The sequence below is a fragment of the Neopsephotus bourkii genome, unplaced genomic scaffold (assembly GCF_033783945.1).
Source record: "Neopsephotus bourkii isolate Nb327-2 ecotype Australia unplaced genomic scaffold, CSIRO-AGI_Nbou_v1 NB_1082, whole genome shotgun sequence".
Classification (NCBI taxonomy): Eukaryota; Metazoa; Chordata; class Aves; order Psittaciformes; family Psittacidae; genus Neopsephotus; species Neopsephotus bourkii.
The window spans coordinates 262,942-282,409 of record NW_026901570.1 but is presented as its reverse complement, the minus strand read 5'-3'; the positions used below and the strand labels follow the sequence as shown (position 1 = coordinate 282,409).

Sequence of the window (19,468 nt, the reverse complement as noted above, 5' to 3'; positions counted from 1 at the left end):
TTGTAAATAAAGCAGTATTTATATTATTGTTATAATCTCTCTGCTCCTCAGTGACAGGGTGACCCTCACTGGTGCACGGAAATGGAGCAATTAATGAGTAATGGACCGTTTCCTGATATGCATATTCTGAAGCCCATCTTTTGTTCTCGGATCTTCAGGGACTATCTCTTATCACAGGTTTTTTTCCCCTACAGAGAAACACTTGGAGGTTGCTTTAGGTAACACGGCAATGGGTAATTTTCAAAGCCAACTTAAATTAAAGAGTCTTTTCAGCAGTTTTGAGTATGCCATTAGTGGATGACTGCATAGTAAAATGATTTGACTCATTGTCATGGAGTTTTAGGGTTAGAAATTCTTGAGTTTCAGACCTTTTGGCACAAAATGAAGCAATAGGAACCACCACCTATTGTCATGAGTCAGTTAAAGTCTCACTTGAAACCACTGGGTCCTGTTCTATAACCTGCAGTCTTTGCAGGAAGTATCACTTAAGGGTTGAATTAGGATTCGTTACCTATCAGAAAAGACCAAATCCAAATAGGTTTCTTTTTTGTTGTTTTTATGGGGATGTTCACCTTATATACACAAACAGATGGCATTGCAACAACAGGTCTCTGTGCATAAGGCAGCAGGGTTTTGTGGATGTGCAGCTCTCCAGCGAGCATAAAACAAAGTAAAACCAGATTGAAAACTTTCATTACCCAGCAATCCGAGTCACAACAGCAGGGTTAAATCTGTTTCTATTTAGACAATATCTGGAACAGCGTTTTATTATACAGCCTGTAAAGCACTGCCTGTGCATGGGTGGAAAGTACATTGTCTCCTTAAATAAAGAACTGGGGCAGGATTGTTTGGCACTTTCTTTTTTTTCTTCTACTTTTTTCTTTAACCATAAATACAAAGTAACCATTTCTCCACAACACTGAACCCTTTGTGGCCTTCTTAGAAACAATAAAAGTATCCAAAAATAAATATCGACTTAGAACAAATATTAACTCACAGGCCTTAAAAATATGAAGAAAATAGCCTCCGCAACATCATTTCTTTCCTGATAATGCAAAAGCCACCCCATGGGGTTTAAAACTGAGGGATTTCATGGCTTCAGGGTGTCTTATGATGCTTGCTCTGAGCAGGCTGAATGCCAGCCAGGCTTTGTGAATGGCTCTGTCTTAAAAAACAGAATCCTAATCACTTTCAACTTTTCTAATTCTTCACATTCCTTCCTAGCAAAATAACTGCCTGCCTTATAATGGCAGAAACATTTGGAGACTAAAAGAAACAAACAAGAAATAATCAATTTTCAAGGTCTGCTTGCAGAGGGAGGAACTGTTCAAGAAACGTTTACTGTTCAGTTGCAGGAGACAATCTTGTCTTAATGGCCAAAGGGGAAGGATGGAAATACTGAAGAGAGTTGTTCTGGGAAGTGGGCACAGAACCTCTCCTGCTCTACAATTCAGATGAGTGACTTTTTCAGCAAGTGGATCCCACCTATGCCTCACCCAAGGAGATGGGAAATTTCAAGCCAGTCTGTTTATACAAGACCCACTCTCAGCTTTTCCACCAAGTTCTGCGCAAAACTTGGCCTGGTTCATGCAGCAGTGGTTTGTTCACATGGCCCTGCACCACACGCCCTGTGCTCCCCATCACGAAAGACTGACACAATGTCAAAAGGCTTCCAATTAAAACCTCATGGATTCAACAGTCTCTACTAATCAGACTTCTGATCATAGCCAGTCATTTCTCTAGAACGATGTATCTCTTGTCCATGCAGTTAGAGGTTGGGTGTTTTGTTAGCCTTATTGCCTCTTGGATCTGGTTTTGATTTTTATCTTCTATGATAATATTCTAAGAATAAAAAAAAAAAAAAGAAAGAAAATACAACAGCTTTTATTGCCTTAATTTAAAAGCAAGACTTGCTTTTCAATTCCAGTTAAATAATTCATTAAAAGCTTGCCAGAGATGTAGAAAAACTAATGTGTACAGATGAGAAGCAACCATTCTAAAAATATGAATGGAAAACATCCAGTCTTTCCTGTTATGTTTATAGTTTTTCCCTTACAGCATAACTTTAAAATTACCAGCTCTCATGTGGTGCAATTTGGTTATATCCCCTAAAGACACATGAAAGTAGTCCCAAAGGAACTATTTACTTCAGTGAGAATAGAAGGTGCTGAGTATATAGAATCATAGAATGGTTTGGGCTGGAAAGGACCTTAAGTTTCAATCCCCCCTGCCATGGGCAGGTATGCTTCACACTAGACCATGTCACCCAAGGCTCTGTCTGCATCACTCAGAACATTTATTTTTTGGTCATTAGTGAGTGAGAATATCAGTTTATTGCCTAAATCTCCCAGACCTTCCTTCTATACACATCAAGACAGAGACAGGTGGAGAGGCCCCATTCACATGGCACTCTGACAGGGAGGTTTAATGTCTTGGGTTCCATCATCTTTGCACACATGGAGTGACATGTAAAAATGAGTCATGACAGCAAAATATAGCTGTCCCCAGAGTAGCGATGCAGTGAGAGGACTTGAACAAATGCTCACCCATGAGTGAGCAAGACCAGAGCTCAGCCCTTCTGTCTCTAACAGCTGCATGTAAACCACAATGTCCCTCTTATTGTTTCTAATCCAGTGAGCAAAAACTTTCAAAAGCCTCAGCAGTGGCGTAACCCTGCTGCCCTTGGGGCTAAGGCCAAACTAGCGACATTTGCTTGAGGGCTCTGGAAAACCTGATCTGCTGCTTGAGAGCTCTGGAAGACCTGGTTTATACATTTTCCTTGTCCATATTCAGCTCTTTACCATCCCTCTGTCCCTGCCTTAGAAAGAGTTGGGCTGCACTGCTATATGCTTGTTACCCTGCTTGCTTGGGCAACAATTTCTGATGTGCAACAACAGGGAGATCCAGTATAAACATATCAAGCACCTTCAATTTGCAAGTAAGTGTGCAAGCTATTAGGCCATGATATAGTATAATAGATAAGTTTAGTGCTTAACTTTAAACATACAGATAATACTACTGAATTCATGTTAACAAAATTAGTTCCATGCTTAACATTAAGGTTATGCTTAAGTGATAAGCTGACAACTGATTAATTCTCTCCCTGTGCTCTTTACTCAAGTTTCTTTGGGGTCACTTGATGCCATTTTACACAGATACACAAGAGCGCAAGTTCCTTAAACCAGTACACTGGAATCAGTGTCACACACTGGGAAGCTAATAGATTAGAGTCTGAGGAATTGTTTCCTCATTAAATATGACCCTCAATTTCTATCTCTACATGTATGGACAGTTTACCACCTGAGAAGCTGAACCTGCAGTTCTCAAGATACCACAGTTTCTGGAAGTCACCTTGGTGCTGCTGGGGTATGGGTTGCATTACCAGCCCTTTGCAGAGAGACATATATAGTGAGAATATTTCTGAACATTTGTGTACACTCTTGCTATAGTTGTTAAACCAAATAGTTGGAGCTAAAAGAGTCATTTTGTCTAGCTGGGTGTTACACAAAACACTTTCATGGTCTTCACATTTTAATGGCAAGTTTTGTCAGCTTCATAAATTGATCCATCATGGGCAGGCAAAAGACTTCTGGAAAGCAGAAGCTCTTTTGTATTGTTTTGGGGCTTTTGCTTTGATTGGTTCACTACAATTGCATTGGTTTGAAATGGGACATGGTAGGGGAGAAGTGTGTGCAGATTGTTCTTTACAGATTCACCCTCCAGTGAGGAGTCAAGGAATTAATCAGTGAAATCATGTGGGTTTCAGTGGGTTGCACTGAAGTGAGAAGTTATTCCTAGCGATTCGTTTGTCATCTAGTCTATGTCACTTTCTTAGTAGTTTTGCTTTAAAGTTATCATGGTTTTGACTGTAATAAGCTCTGGTTTCTAACTAGTACCACAGTTTTCAGATCACCAGCATAATGGAATTTGCACAAGTATCAGCAAGGACTAGTTTTTTACTTGCATTACCCATGCAAGGGAGTAAGAATCTTACCCACAGCCAGAGATGAGCTGCAGATCCCTTTCCCTTGCTGAAGAGAAGGAACTGTGACCTGAACTGAATAAGGTGATTCTCCTCTTGGTATGTGGAACTCCTTACCCAGAGCTTGGTATAAAGGCCTCAACTTAAACCTCATAGCTTTTTGAAGAGTCAGTTGTAGAATCCAGTAATTAGCTGGAAAAGCTAATTGCTGGTATTCTGTTAAATAAAAAGAATATAAAATGCTTTAATGATCTGTGTTGCATGCTGCTTTAAATATATATTCAAATAAAGCATGTATCTTACTGAACACATCCAGTACTGCGCCCTCCAGATTCAATATAAACAATTAGACCTGTCTCTCTTTAGACAAATTATTAGCAGAGAAGGCTTTAAAAATATTTTCTTGTGAAATACAGTGCTATTTCTTTAAATAAAGGGCTCTGGCAGTTCTGTGAGGCAGTTAGCTTAGCACCATTAATACAGAATACAGTCTATCAGCATTTAGTGAACTCTTCATGACCCTGGTGGAAAGTAACTCCTTTAGCTTTTGCTTACAAAAAATATTATTAAAAATGCTGTTGAAATGTAAGCATCCTTTATAGTCGGTGTTAAACCAGAGTGATATTGCCAGCTCCATCAAGCCTTTCACCAAAGATGGGGACCGCTCATCTTTTATTCTCAGGGACGTAGAGGAACTCTGGGAGCTGGAAATGGGAGCTTCCCAAACAACTCAGTTGTCTTTATTACATGCACTTACAGGTTTCTCTTTAATTCACCATGTATTTCTCTTTCCAGCAGAAATGTCTCAAAATTGGCTAACACAGTAAGTTTATTAACTCACCTGTTTTGCAACAGAGCAACTGATGTGTGCTATGAATATGAGTACATCCTGATCTACCAAGACATGGCCTTTGAAGGTCACGGCTCCTCCCTTGGAGAAGGGCATCTTGGTCAGGAAGGATCTGGGAGAGGAAGTCCAGGGCTGTGTCTGCTCTTCCTGCCTTGTAGAGGAGGAAATTTTAATACTTCTCTGCCAACAAAAGACACTAAATGACTCCTTTTAGTCATTCAGATGTTTGACTTGCTGAACTAATATTGGCAGGACTATCCACAGGATTATGCCTGCATCTAATGGCTGTCCACCAAGCAGTACATAAGGTCACATAAGAATATAAGCCCCCTGAAGAACCAATTTGAAGTGAATTTTTGCCTTGATGTTGCTATCTAGGTCCAGATCCCTAGCCCTACAAGAGCCCAACTAAGATGTGCATTAGGATTATCTGTTACCTTGGGTTCCTCTTGGAGCCAATGAATGGACAGGCACACACAAGAGACAAATACACTTCCCTGAGCTATGCCTGAGAGGTCCTATCTCTCCTGACTGAATACATAATAGAGTTAAGTGCCTAATTTAGGCTCCTAATTTAGACATTTTATTAGTCCAGGCCTTAGACCAAGCTTTGGCAGTTGTGAACTGAACTCTAGAAGCTCCAGCAACCTCCTTATTTGTGTAACATTCAGGAGATACATCTGACGACAGCGGCTGAGCCCTCAGCCCACAGCATCAGTGCTTTTGTGGATTGAGCACACAAGGATTATCCGTCTGAACCCTCTATGTCAGAAAAAAGGGGTTTTCCAGATTTGGAAGACAGCCACCACTGAAAGCTGAACCTGGACAGACCAGTTAGCAACATTTTCATGATAAACACAGCAGTGCATTGCTTGGGCCACTGGCTGATTATAATAGCTATGAAATTACTCAATTTAGTTCACCACGTCAATAAAATTTATACGAAAATACCACCAGAAACTTGGCTAGCATATGGATAACTGTACAAAAGTTACCCAAGCCAATGTGACAACCATTTAAGAGGACTAACCTCTGTCATACGGTTTTCATTTTATGTGCATGCTATACAAACACAACCACCACAAATATGCATTACAGGCTGCCTGGGACTCGCTACTGAGGTGAATTAGCACTGTAGTCTGACCTGTTGAAAAGCTTAACCTTTAACCTGCCAGGCAATGGCAGCTGCAATTTGCAAGCCATTCTTGTGTTGAGTGGCTGAAAACATACTTATTTACTTGTGTAAAGCCATAAATGAAATGGGTTGGGTGAGCTCAGCTTACTTCCCAGTTCACAGACCATGTCACAAAACACTACCACATGTTCAGCAAGTAATTCAGCATGAGGACTGAACGCTACTGCATTGTGACCCAAATTCTGTCTTCAGAGAAACAAGAGTTTCTTCTAATCTGGAGCGAAAAGAAGAGAATTCAAAGTGATTTCCTTTTTAAGTAACTTCCCACTCTGCTTCCAAGAAAAAGAAATTCAGAGAAACTTCTTGAAAATAAGTAATTTACCCTCATGAAAAATCTGCATAAGCTTATAGCTTGAGAAACTGAAATCCTCTGCATAACCGCACTGATGTACTTATCATTACAAGTATATGTTTCCTGTCGCTGCCCACTAGCGAGTCCCAGTTCTGCAGGGCAAAGCACTAATTCACTCACTTTTCCATCTCATCTGCAATGGCTTCCAGTAGTGCTATTTAGGATTAACTCTAGACACAGGTTTTGCAAGGTTTATCACTTATCAGTTTTTTGAAAGATGCATCATTTCGGGATATGAAGCTCTCCCATGCTAGACCTGCTCTTGTCTATCAAATGAAGCCAAATCAGTAGATAACCCAGGTTTAGCAAACTGGATGTTTTGTAATGGAGATAGCTGGATAATAACTATTTCTAGATCAAAGTCAGTGACTAGGCGTTGCTCTTGGCTTGTTGGCTTTTCTGTCTGACTGTACAACCACAGGTAGGCTTGAGTTGCAAAATTCAGATCAGGATGCAAACTCCATAATTTGGGAAGTGTTTAACTGCAGAGACCTGGTCTGGTTCACAAACTGAGACAGGAATCAGGATGCTCAAAACCAGGTCTGCACATCAATTGTGGACAGCCTGATCACACATTGTAGTCCTGGTCCATCTTCAATCCCTGTGCACAAGCAATTGCACCCCAGAGAACTTTTATGATCAGCCTAAAGACCCATTTGGATGTCATTCCTCCCCCCTTCTCTCCCTGTACTTACTACCTACTTGTTTGCACAGACAAAAAACATGCCTGTCACAAAACTGTTTCATTAAAGCACATACTTCTGATTTCTGTTTTCGATTTTAGTTTTGTTTGATTATTCCCTCTCCTTTCAGATCCTACAACAATAAAATAAAGAAATAAAATAAAATAATAAAATAATAAAATAAAAATAATAAAATAAAATAAAAATAAAATAAATAAACTAAAATAAAATAAAATAGAAGTGTTACAATATATATTTACTATGCTTCTGTTAAGACGTAGACAGACAGGTTTATTTCTCTATTACTTCAGAAGCTTTAGATTATCCAAAAAAAGATCAAGAGCCCTAGATGAGCCAGGAGGGGTTGGGGAGGGATGTGAGGGAGCAGCACACTGTATATATTGCTGCTCTTCACTACTTTCATATACATATCATAGGCACCTGGAGCCCTAAAAGGCTTAGGGTAAAATGGTACACAAACCCTGGGATACATCAAAGAACATGAAAAGATGACACAGCAAGCAACAGGGATAGAAGAGGATGGAGCAGAACACAGGTGTATAGGCTTGGTTTGCTACAGCTGTAGGCACATTGGATTGTTCACAGCCCGTGCTGGTACTGGGATCCTACTTCCACTTATTTTCTGAAAGTGGGGTTATATAATAATAGTAAGTAGCTATAATAATAATGGAAATAAAAATTGCATCATCATTCCAGGCCATGTAAAAACCTACTTTCTGAATACTGGTAAGAAGTACAAGATTTGTCTTTAGAATAAATATTAATGAAAAACCTTTGGTCTAAAATTGCAGTTTGCAGAAAAACTGATCTTGGGTGGGATCCATGTCACATTCTTCCACCATGTTTAGAAGTCGGCTTCTGTGGTGAATATCAGCAGTTGAAACAATATTACTGTTAATGGCAGGGTCATACTGATATGAAGAAAGAGGATTTGCTTCAAAGAGATGAACCAGTATTCCCCACTGGTTGAGAGCTTGCTGTGATAGCTCTGCGCTCAGAGCCTGGCAATAATTACACCTTGGGTTTTGCGGTCATTTTGGATTGGTGTGAACATGATAAATGACACGTTTTAATTTGAACTATTGCTCAGCAGGCTTGTTCAGGTAGGTAATAATTCACTCGAGCAGGCAATAAACCTGAACAGGTAATAGCCCACACTTTGAAGTATGCCAGCAAACTCTTTAGCAACAAAATAAATATGTACATGAACTTCCGCCATAAATTGTCTTTGGTGAGGCAGACCTAGTAAGAGTTTCAGAGCTGGCTTTTCAGGTACTCATGAGGAGCAGAATGAGTCAGTGGGCAGATCCTACTACGGCGTTAATTCTTTGAAGCTGGACTAACAAACTAGTCCAACATCCACTGAAGTTAGTAGGAGTCTTCTGCTCAGTGAAGTCAGAGTGACTAAGCTAGTGGGACAGCTTGGTCCTTTTACTAACATAAGTAAATTGACTTCCCATGAAACCACAAACTTACAAATAAGCTTATTCCTATGCAGTCAAGCAGACTGCAAAAATACAGCATCAGTGTGCAGAGGAGCTTTGCTACTGCCCAGAAAAAATACAGGAGGGTCCTGTACCCTACAGACCTGATTCTTAATGCTCAGGAAACCTGCTGGTGACAGCATGTTACACAGCGCTTTTCTTCACAGCATTCCTTGAACTGCTTTCAAACAGTGCTGTTTGTCAGACTTTATATTACTTTCATATTACAAATACAACATTTTCAACCTTTTGGCAAAGTATGCATCATTTTAGTTACTTAAGCCACTATGTTTTGTGCAAATTACTCCAGACTTGCTGGTAACATGTTTCCATCGCCGTGGGATGCTGTTGTAAAGGAAAGCAGGAGTGCCTTTGTTTTCTCTTCTTTTGGCTGCCAGTTGGTCTTATTATTTTTAGGTTGGGACCTACAGTGTTATCACTGATTACTCTAATACATGTTAACTTGTGATAGGAGGAGAATAATAATTCAGAGTAGTAAGATACAGGCCAACTTCCTTGAGATTGGTGTGAGTGAAACTCTTTTGCCTTCTCCTTTATAATAAACAAGGGAAAGAACTCAAAGTTAGGAACAAAAACAGTAACAGACTGAATGGAAATAGACAGTTTATCATCAACTGGAGACAGCTGTGAATCCCAGTTACTGTGCTACTCAACTATGCTTTCACACCAGAGACCCACAGCAGAGGTATTTTGAGACAGTCTCTGGAACTGTCTCATGCAGGATGATCCCCTAACCTGTTTACAGAAGTATTTTCATCAAACCATCCTGGAGGACAATGCAGCATGTGCCACCATCCTGCAGCTGCTGGCAAGAACCTCTTCATGGTGATTCACCATGCAGGGCATAATGTTGTTTGCCTCCTCATTGATGATTCTTTACCTTTAGAAACAACAGAAAATGAATCTCTGTCCTGAGCTTTGAATCCAGATTTACATTCTTTCCTTGCCTGAAGTTGCCTAGCTCTGTCATTCTGGTTTGATCCATCCCAGGAACAAGATCCATCAGCTTCCTTCATATGTGAATTTGGACCTGAAAGCCTTCCTTCTCCATTCCCACACCATGTGTGAGCTGGGATTTTCCATCTTTTGTTAAAATAGTTACTTAGAAAAGAAGGAAAGGGTTGAGGGCAGTTCACCACGTTTATTTCACTTGGTATGTGTTTGCCTTTGCTTTAACACAGGCTGTTTTCATGCCAAATGACAGTTCTATTTGTTCCCCCCCCCCCCTTTTTTTTTTTGTGTAGCTTATGTAGAACATCTGGTTTTAAAAGTGTCGCAATTTCTAAACATATTCTAATGCTCTTGGGATCAGAATATCAACAACTGTCTATTGCGGTAAACCGCATGTCTGGAAAACATTCCTGCAAACTGAGTTCTTAAATAAACATAAAGCATCTATAACACATAATGCAAAGCAACATTCACTCGTAAACTCAATATTTAGACCAGATGAGGTGCAAAATATGGTTTTTCTGGACTTAGCCATCACGATTTACAATAACATTGACTGGCTTTCCATTGTATACAAGAGGGGGCAGAGGTGTGGCATGCAGATTGGAGCCTTTCCTTAAGAGCTCATTCTGCATTTAAATCCCATCTTGTGAGATATTCTCACTTTGGTTGGAGAAGGGAGGCCAGGATTATGTCCTCTGAAAAAAAATTTACTGTTATTAGAGAGTGGGAAACTAAAAAGGAACTGTAAAGGACCAACAATTTAGAAATGCCTGTATCTTATAAACCTGAGCATCTTGTGTAGTATCTACATCTATGTTAATTATCCACATTCATGTGTCTGAAATCCAGAGGCAATCAGAGGTAGCGTAAAGATTAAATAAACTGAATAAGATGGTGAAAGAAAAATTGCAGTAAATTGGTCTGAGTGGGAAGCTTTCGTTATTTGCAATTATTATTATTATTTATAGGGTGTGGAAAGTGTAACCATAAGCAACTTTATACAGGTATGCAGTCATATGTTAAAATAACATGGTTTCACTTTGAACCCCCCTCCACACTGGTTTCAGAAGCATTCACTCTACATTTAATGAGGAATAGTACCAAAGCAAATAATCACTTTAAATTGCTTTTTAGGAGTATTGGTGGCTGATGAAGTTGATTGACTGGAAATGGAAACACTGAAAGATGATAAAAATTTTGCTTAATGCTATGAATGTATTTTGATTATACTTCCAGATTGCTTTTTCTTAATATTACCTTCTTACCCTTAAAGAGAGTATTAAATACTTTCTTCCAATTAATTCTTTAAGAATTACTACTCTAAACTTTTTGCAAAAATATTTTAGAAGAACAAAAGATGAACATATATGCTTAGGCTGATGTAATTACATCTGAAAGTTACTGAGAAGTCTACTGAATCCACCTCCTGCAGCATCTCAAGGTTTATCAGGAGAAAGCTAAAAAATTAAATCAAGCCTTATCATTTCATTCTCTAATATTAAAAAGGGCTGGATCTTCTTTTTTTTTTTTTTTTTTTTTTTTGATGATTAACATCTGGAGTTATGTAAGGTAAGATAAGGGTATTAGAACATCTCACTTCCCTGTATGAAGATCATCTCTTAAACAGTATGGAAATGAAGGTCTCCACCCTAATACCCCATTATGCAACTGAGAAGATGTTTTGGCCCTAAACCTGCACATATCAGAATGAAAACACCTCCCTTGCATGTTCACCACTTGAAATATTCTCCACAAACTGGACTTAAGTGATTACTGGAGGACAGATCCTGCTTGCTTTGAAGACTTCTTCTAAGGTTGGTGGAATTTCAGGTCTCATAAGGATAAATGCTTAGGATCTATTCCAGCCCTCCTCTCCACTTCTATAACAAGTTCAAACTTCTGCATTGCTAGTGGTTACTGGGATGATCTGGTGTAGCTGAAACTCATTCGCCTCCAAAGCTCAAACAAATGGTTTCTAGAAAGCAAAGCCATTTTCAGTTTACTGGAAGAGAGTAAAATTTTAACAAATCAAACAGAGTGAGAAAGGCTGAGTATTCAGCCAAACATATATCAAGCTTGAAACAACTGTGCTCTAACAAAAAGCAGATTTGTGCCAACCTGCAGGGACTTCTCTGCCACTGCACTCCCTTAAGATTTACCAGTGTGGTGCAGTTTGGGATAACAAAGCAGCTCAGCCTCTCGACTCTATGAGTGATGCTGGAGGAGCTGTGCTTTTAGCAATGACAATTAGCTGCCTGGTGTCATCTGTACAAAACAACAGCTTTTTGCTAAGTCTAATCACTATACTATGCACCTCACCTTCTTGAATGAGAGGTCCTCATTCAAGCATGTAGTTTATTCAAAGACACATGCTGCATTCATTATAGCTAAATATTAACAAACACCTTGAATTCTTGGAGCATTATTAGTATCAGGTCTCTTGGCTGCTGCTAGGACAGAATGCCTTATGGGAAGGTTGATGCCCAGCCAGGACTCAGATTACAAAGCATACACATCTTTCAATATATTGAAGAATCCATTCAACCTTATATATCATCAAAACACTTCCTAAACATATGTGTTTTTCCAAAACGTTTATGTTACAATGACTCAGGAAAACTTTCCCAGAAGCTGGAAAATAGGGATCACTCTACTGAAAGTTTTTGAAGGCATAATTGTTTCATAGTACTTCTTTTTTTTTTTTTTTTTTTCTCAGTCTTTTAGCAGTTTTAATAAAATCTTGCAAGAAAACAAAGAATAAGCTCACAGAAGGACAATTCAGAGCTTAGGTTTTATTGTGGCCTCCTGCTTACTGTATGTTTGCCTAGCAAATTGCAACAAACTCAGAACTAGTGGCATTTTCCAGGAATCTGAGCTACCTATAGTTTCAGCATTTGAATAGCTGAAAACTTTGCAAATTGTGTGTCTTGCAGTATAACTTTCCTACGGAGCACTAAGAAGTTTATCATACTTTCAAAGACTGTCAAACTGTAGTAAGGGGTAAATAAGGTCATAAATAAAGTCACAGAGGAAGTCTGTGGTTGTGTGACAGCAGAAGGTGGATCACCTGAGTACCAGTTCAGCATCCTGCCTCAGAGATCACCCTTGCTCTACACAAATAAAACCACATCTTACTGAGAGACTTTTGTTATGCTAAGATCTTTTTCAAAGTTGCATCCAATATAATATCACATTTCTTTGAATACCCCATTTCTCCGAAAAAAATATGCCTTTGGCATCATTTGTTGAGTGAGCTGGAAATAAATGTTTGTGTTATTTTCCCTAAGGTGACACATTTATTATTTATTCTAAAGGGTCATGGTCTTAGACATATCACATGACCAGGGGCCAGGGTTCTCCCTGGTTTCTGTTCCATCCTGTTGGAATTCATTCCCCTGACCTCAAGGACTATTTTGCAGCATCTGCAAAATCACCTACCTCGCCCACCAGCGATATCTTTGGGCAGCTGTAACTGTCTGAAATAACGATGGAGAGCACTCAAATGAGATACCCCCCTGCGTCCCTAGAGAAACAGGACAGCACTTTTAAGGAGTTCCAATGTTCATCATCATGCGAATTCTGCAGTGGTGTCTTATCCAATATCCTGGTGCCACTTCAGAATTTGCTTTTAAAAGGAGCCATTTCACAAACTACAACATATAACAGCTGGCTGGGATCAACCCAGCTCTGCTATTTAACTGAAGTATACCTTAAGAAACGAGTAAGCAGGGGAGGTGCTTCTTTAAAGAAACCAACCCATGGATTTTGGACAGGATTAGGCAAAAATATCCTGCTTTTATAAATATTGACAAAAGGAAACAGGAAAACAGATCTGTTCATAAAGAGGAGGTCTATTAACTATAACGCTGCTCTATGTGATTGGCAGCTTTATCTTTGAATTAAAACAAAAACGGTAAGGCTAGATATTACTTTTTTTATACTGATAGCTCAAAACCTCATAAAATATTAGTATCTGTATCAGCTATAAAAATTAATGGCTAAAGATCCTTCAGTGTTGTGCTCTTCAATTTTATCACTGGTCTTTCAGCTGTGTGTGTACGTGTGTGTGTGCATACACGTCTCTTCCTTTCTAAGCTGTTTGGCTGCTGATGAATAGGTTTATAATTGCTCAGTAAGGCTGTATGGTAGGGTTTGCAAATGGCATTCCTGATTCCTTTACATCAGAGGTCACTATTGTACAGTGAGATCCCGATAGGAGACAGTGATAACACAGTGCAAAACAAATAAAACAGAAGAAGATGCTGTTTTGGATGGTGTGTATTGTTCTCCAGTTAAATAAATTTCTAGGCAAAGAATTTAAAAGTCAGGGATCCCAATCCAAAACTGCCCTTTAAAATGTTTGGAGGCCAATGTAATCATTAAACTCAGTATGATGTTCGTATTCACTTACCCAATCTAACTTTTATTAACAATTAATCCATCACATTTCAATGCCTATAAAATCCTCTGAGTCATAAGCCCCTCTGGAAACCTGTATCTTGAAAACAGAAATCGCAGTTACTGGCATTATTTTTTGATGCAGAATCAAACTTAAACTGGGTTTTACAAACCAAAGAGTTATCTGCATTTCTACTGTCTAAAGGCATCAGATTGCATTAAAGCTCATGTACAGTGTAAATACATAGGAACTACAGGAGGCGGCCAGTACATATGGAACAGATAAAGGCCACATAGTTTATTGAACCTTGTGGCCTGCTGATGTAACAAAATAAGCTTTGCAATGAGCACTCAGATACTAACATCAAGTCGCTCCTTCGCTAGAGCGTAATAGATGATAGCTCTCCAAAGGCCAGATTTGGATCCCCATATTTATCAGGAGTCTTACTTCAGGCTTTGGCTCTCAGTACACTGAATGAGGGATTTAGTAAAATTCGTTTGTGGTATTTTCTGTTCTCTGAGCAAAGTGTGGCGAGAGGCAGCTGGAAGGTTTCATGTTCCAGCAGCTGAGGGAAAGAGATCCTAAGACCAGGTATATGAAACCTATCCAGTACTAATGAGTACTCCTCTTCTGAACAGGTAAACAGCTTTTTGCCAGGATGACAGCAATTTGAACTGAACTGTCTCCCTTGCTGAAATTTTAAATCAACTAGAGGAGCCAAAGCAAGCAATGTGTGCCATTGCCTTTACCTGCTAGTGGCAAGGAATCCATTGCTTTTGAGAGATATACAATTTTCTGTTTCTCTTTAATTTTCTTATTCTCCCCCCTCCCTTAACTCAGCCTTCCCAGCATTCAACATCTAATCACTCTGAGATCATTATTAATGATATCAGCCCAAGAGTCTGATGTAAGGATAAGGGGGAAATTTCTCACACATCTTAAATCTGGTGATAATGGAAATTCCCTAGATGCTGATGTAGAGCACAGTGCAGCAAGGCTTTGGTGTTGCAAGAAGACCAAGCTGTCCCTGTGTGTTTGGGGACTGTCACCTCTGCAGGTGGAGAGAGTTCATCTTCCAAGGGTACAATCTCAACACTTGTGCCCCAAGGAAATGTTCTGTGTTCTCTCTATGTCTGTACAGAGATGCTCCTGATTATAAACTGTGGCTGTGGCAGCGAGTTTTGGCTCAGAAAGACTGCTTGTTTGCTGGTAGCACAGGTTAAAACACAGAGGCTTTGTTGCTTGAGGAGACATTTTTTGAATGGAGACTATGGAGCTATGAGAAGAGTGAGCGACTACTTACTCTTATATGTTTCCAGCAGCTCTTCCTGGATACTTTTCTTTGTTTTTATTTCCATTCCACTCTTGGGAATTAAGTAATACCTTCAAACTACAGTTTATCGGAAAATTTAGTCTAGAAGGAAACTCTAGAAAAATACTATTTCCTTCCAGCATCTCAGAGGCCTCTCCTGCATTTTCTCCCTACAAGCCACCTACATCCTCCCAGCCAATACAAAAAAGCAGGTTAATGTTCTTGCGATACAAGTTCTTTTACAAATGTGCATTCATTATATATCCATCCTTTCTTTAATGAAGAACAGCACACATTCCTAACCTGTTCCTGCTCTGGAAATACACTTCTGGTTCACAAGACCACCCTCACACATCCATATTGCCCATTGAAACAAAGTGACCAAATCACAGGACAAATTAAATGTAAGTACATTTGAATCCATTCATAATACAGCAGACACCTACAAACAGCACCTTCCAATATCCTGTTTTCAGAATCTGCAGGGTATGATAAGTAAATTCCAAGATTATACACAAACTGAAAGCTCTGAAAAACTTGTAGATACCAAAACTGACACAGATGCCCCTTATGGGTAGACAACACTACATGAGAAAATACAACTGCTCACCGGCAGCTGCCTAAGGTAGAGCAGGGCTGAGTAAAAAGGATTCCTAGTCCTGGCAGCCAAAGAAATACAATGAGTCAAATGCAGCTCAGGAGTCAAGCAGGTCAGTCTCAAGCCCAGATGAGAAAGAAGGGGATCATGGTCACCAGTAGCATAAGCAGATAAAAAGATCCAGCAACAGTGCAGAGACATGCCCCTACTGAGTGAACAGAGGCAGGTCACCAAGCTCTCAGCTCTCCTGCAGTTCACAGGAAAGCTGTCTCGGTGCCACAGACTGGCAAAGAAACCACTGAAGCCATGCTGAAAAGATTACTGTATTCTCCAAATTACCTCCAGAACATTCTCCTATCCTGACAACCTGAGAAGATAATTTGATCTTTTGTCTACAAAGATGAAAAAGGAGCAAGCATTCACAATACAATAATGTGTGGATTCACAAATAATAGGAACTTGACCTCATTTTCCACCTCCTTAACATTCTCTGTATTTGTAGTAGCAGTCAAAAGCCAATTGCTTCTAAAATCATTGTATCTGTTTTGGTTTAGGAGATGAGACTTAAACACTTCTGGATCAACTATTGTTCTTATCTGTTTAGTTTTGGTGTGCTTTTTTGTTTTGATACCCCTCCCCCAATAATATATGACCTAAGAGAATGCCCTCCTAGGAAATGTTGAGATACACAGACCGATCAAAAAGCTTTCATAAAAGCTTGTGGTCTAACCACGGGGAGCATTGGTTCAGACCTGATTATCTTTCGTCTTCCAAAGGTTAATACACTTCATTCCATTTTGCTCATTATGTTGTGTACCTCTTAAAGGAAAGTCTAAAAGCAAAGGTCCTTTCTGATTCTTGCTCCTAGAATGTAATTTTCCATGGGCAGATCTCAGCATAATTCCTCACATGGGAGAAATGTAGATTTATCCTCAGTGAACAGACATCAGGAAACAAGACCTACAAAAGAGTATTCAACTGTCAAAGTCATGCAGTTATATATTTTCTATAAAAATATTTGAATTTCCATACAGTAGTTCATATATTTTAAAATGAGGTTATATATTTGCCATAGAGCCCTGTGATGACACACTCTGTATTAAGCCTTCACTGTACATCGTATTCTCTATTTCCACAATTCCCTTGGATCTACATTTCAGTGATGTACTTCAGGATCCTGAAAATGAAGCATAATGCTGAAACGTTAAAACAGCTTCATTGTCTTTATTTAATTCTATTTTTACCATTAAAGGACAGGAATTACATGAGAAGTTTGCAGCTGAACACATAAGAAACAATTATTTAGATAAAGGAGATCTGCACAGCTTATTTATTTCTTGTTCTTCAACCTATTACATGACATCATTTTAATATAAAAGTACTTTGTAATTATGATGCCTTTACTGATAATTCTTTGTTGTACACCACTGGATCTTCCTTATCTGAGCCCAGAGATCTTTTTAGAGATTTTATAGTCACACCTTCAAGAAGTTCCACAAGAAGTCTTTCAACCTCCCCAACCCTTTCCTTTGCTTCGGTGTGCTCAGGACAGTATTTTCTGCAGTTTTCATGTTTTAAGCTTCAATCTTTGCCTAGAGGGCAGCAAAACAGCATCTCCCGAGGACTCCAATACCTAAATTTCCTTCCCTTATTCAGTCAAAGGACCACAGCCTCTTCTTCAGTACTTCCAAAGCTGTGCCAGAAGATACAGCCAAACTTAACCAATCTTGGCCAGCGTGGCTTTGGCACGGGCATGGCGTGGTTAGCCCCGTCTGTCTCCCCACTGACCTAACAAACCAAGCTGGGACCTGCCAGGAAAGATCCTCCACTAGCCATCCCTGAAGGGTTTTGTCAAACCTGCTGCCAGCGACCCACCAGCTATGAGGTAGTGTCTCCAACTGCTGGGCTGGAGATTGCAGGACTAACTCAATAATTTAATGACAGGGGAGACATTACGCTGAGACTAGAACTTGCAGCTCTAGCTTCTGGGCCTAAACGGGGACGGTGAAGAAATGCTGGAAGCAAGACAAGCACACAACTGCTCAGTTGCAAAACCTAAATGTCTGTAGGATTTTCTTCCAGTGAGGTATGCAGCTGAGAAGCTGCTTGATGGATCAGAAGTCATCTAGCTAATGGAATGAGAATGCAGATAGGCAAGCAGCCTGAGTGCTCTTTTCTTTTTAACTGAAAAAATTACATAAATTCAAAACCAAACAACCCCCAAAAATATCCCTCCATATCTTTCAAAGCTCTGAGGAAAGACACGTGTCCAATGGGATTTACTATTCTGTTACCCACCAAAGTATTTGAATTCCACAAGAAAATGCACTTGAAGCAAAAGTGGAGTATTTCCGAGATACTACTGAAGTTGAAAATCATGGAGTAAATGGGAACAGGAATGCCCCAGTAAAGAAAAACATCTGAATAACTGAGCAGCAGGACTAATAAATTTGGCTTCTCATGGCTTTCTGTGTCTTGACTGGCTCCTCTAATGTCTTGTGAGGGCTCCTACTGTAATTTCATCCACTGGGAAATGTGTGACTGGTCTTTCTCCTCTACCTTGCTATTTTCATAAACCTGTATAGTCACATTTTCTCTGTGGCATTCTCTTTTTTTGTCTTTGTTAAAATTGGTGAAAAGGATTAAAAGTTAGACAGGGTAGATAAAGATGAACAGAAACAGGTTATGGTAACACTCTCTCCTTTCTAGAAAATGAGAAAAAGTCCTAGGAAAAGTAATTATGATTTAAGTTAGTTATTTGGAGATAGGAGGGCAGAACACATACAGGGGTGTCTTCCCTTCAGTATTTGGAATGGCTTAATCTTGCTGGGAGACAGTAACAAAAATAATAATAATAAAATCTCACAGCTAGGGTCAGTCCTTACCAGATATTTGCAAATGTTTTCAAGTGTCAGTGCAGAAAGGATAACCCTAGCTTGCAGCCAGAACAAAGCAACCACTTTCTATTCAGCACTGCCTCTGGTTTGTGCACAGGTCTTTTTAGGATGAGCCACAAACCATTTTGAGTTTCTTTCTGGATGCTTGAACCCCCTTAAAAAGCACAGAAAGTTATCAGAGACCTCGAGCAAAATTTACTGGAGTTTGAAATTTGCCTGAACTGGTTGGTCTGAGTTGCCGGCTTACACGGGCAGTCAAAATTTGCAGCACACTCATACCCATGCTCACAGGTTGCTCTGAATAACAAACGCAACCTTCCCTTTTATCTCTGGCAAATACAGAGAAGCAAAGCAAGACAGCTTGTAAAAAGCATTTTATATGCAAGACAGATTAGAACATTAGTGGCGTAATAAAGTAAATAAGACAGCAATTGACCTGAGACATGTGGGGTTTACCCCAATTTTTTGTTTATAGTTGAAGGTCGTAAGGTCGTAAGCTATACAAACCTCTATTGATCAGAGTCCTCTTTGTTTAAACAGAACCTACTGTATTTATTTGTGCTGTTCCTCTAAAGTCAAACAAAAGGGGACAGTTTTAAGTAAATCTCTGCATGACACTGCTGCCATGTGGTTCATTCACTCAGTATACAGATGTTTTCAATCTGTACAGTTTGTCTTTCATATCCATATGAGATGAAGCAGGCTTGATTTAGGCTGGGA

At 39.5% G+C, this 19,468-nt stretch overlaps 1 long non-coding RNA gene across 2 annotated transcripts in view; it reads right to left on the bottom strand.

Moving 5' to 3' along the window:
- LOC133217029 (uncharacterized) overlaps positions 1 to 19,468 on the bottom strand; it is a 50,894-nt gene that overhangs the window by 19,634 nt on the left and 11,792 nt on the right. Inside the window, exons 3-5 of one of the 2 annotated variants that reach the window (XR_009726795.1) lie at positions 16,669 to 16,811; positions 9,324 to 10,237; positions 4,113 to 5,012 (exon numbers count right to left, since the gene is read on the bottom strand). This is a non-coding gene — a long non-coding RNA (uncharacterized LOC133217029). Of the gene's footprint in view, positions 1 to 4,112; positions 5,013 to 9,323; positions 10,238 to 16,668; positions 16,812 to 19,468 lie in introns of those variants that run through there. The other variant, XR_009726796.1, reaches the window with a different exon arrangement.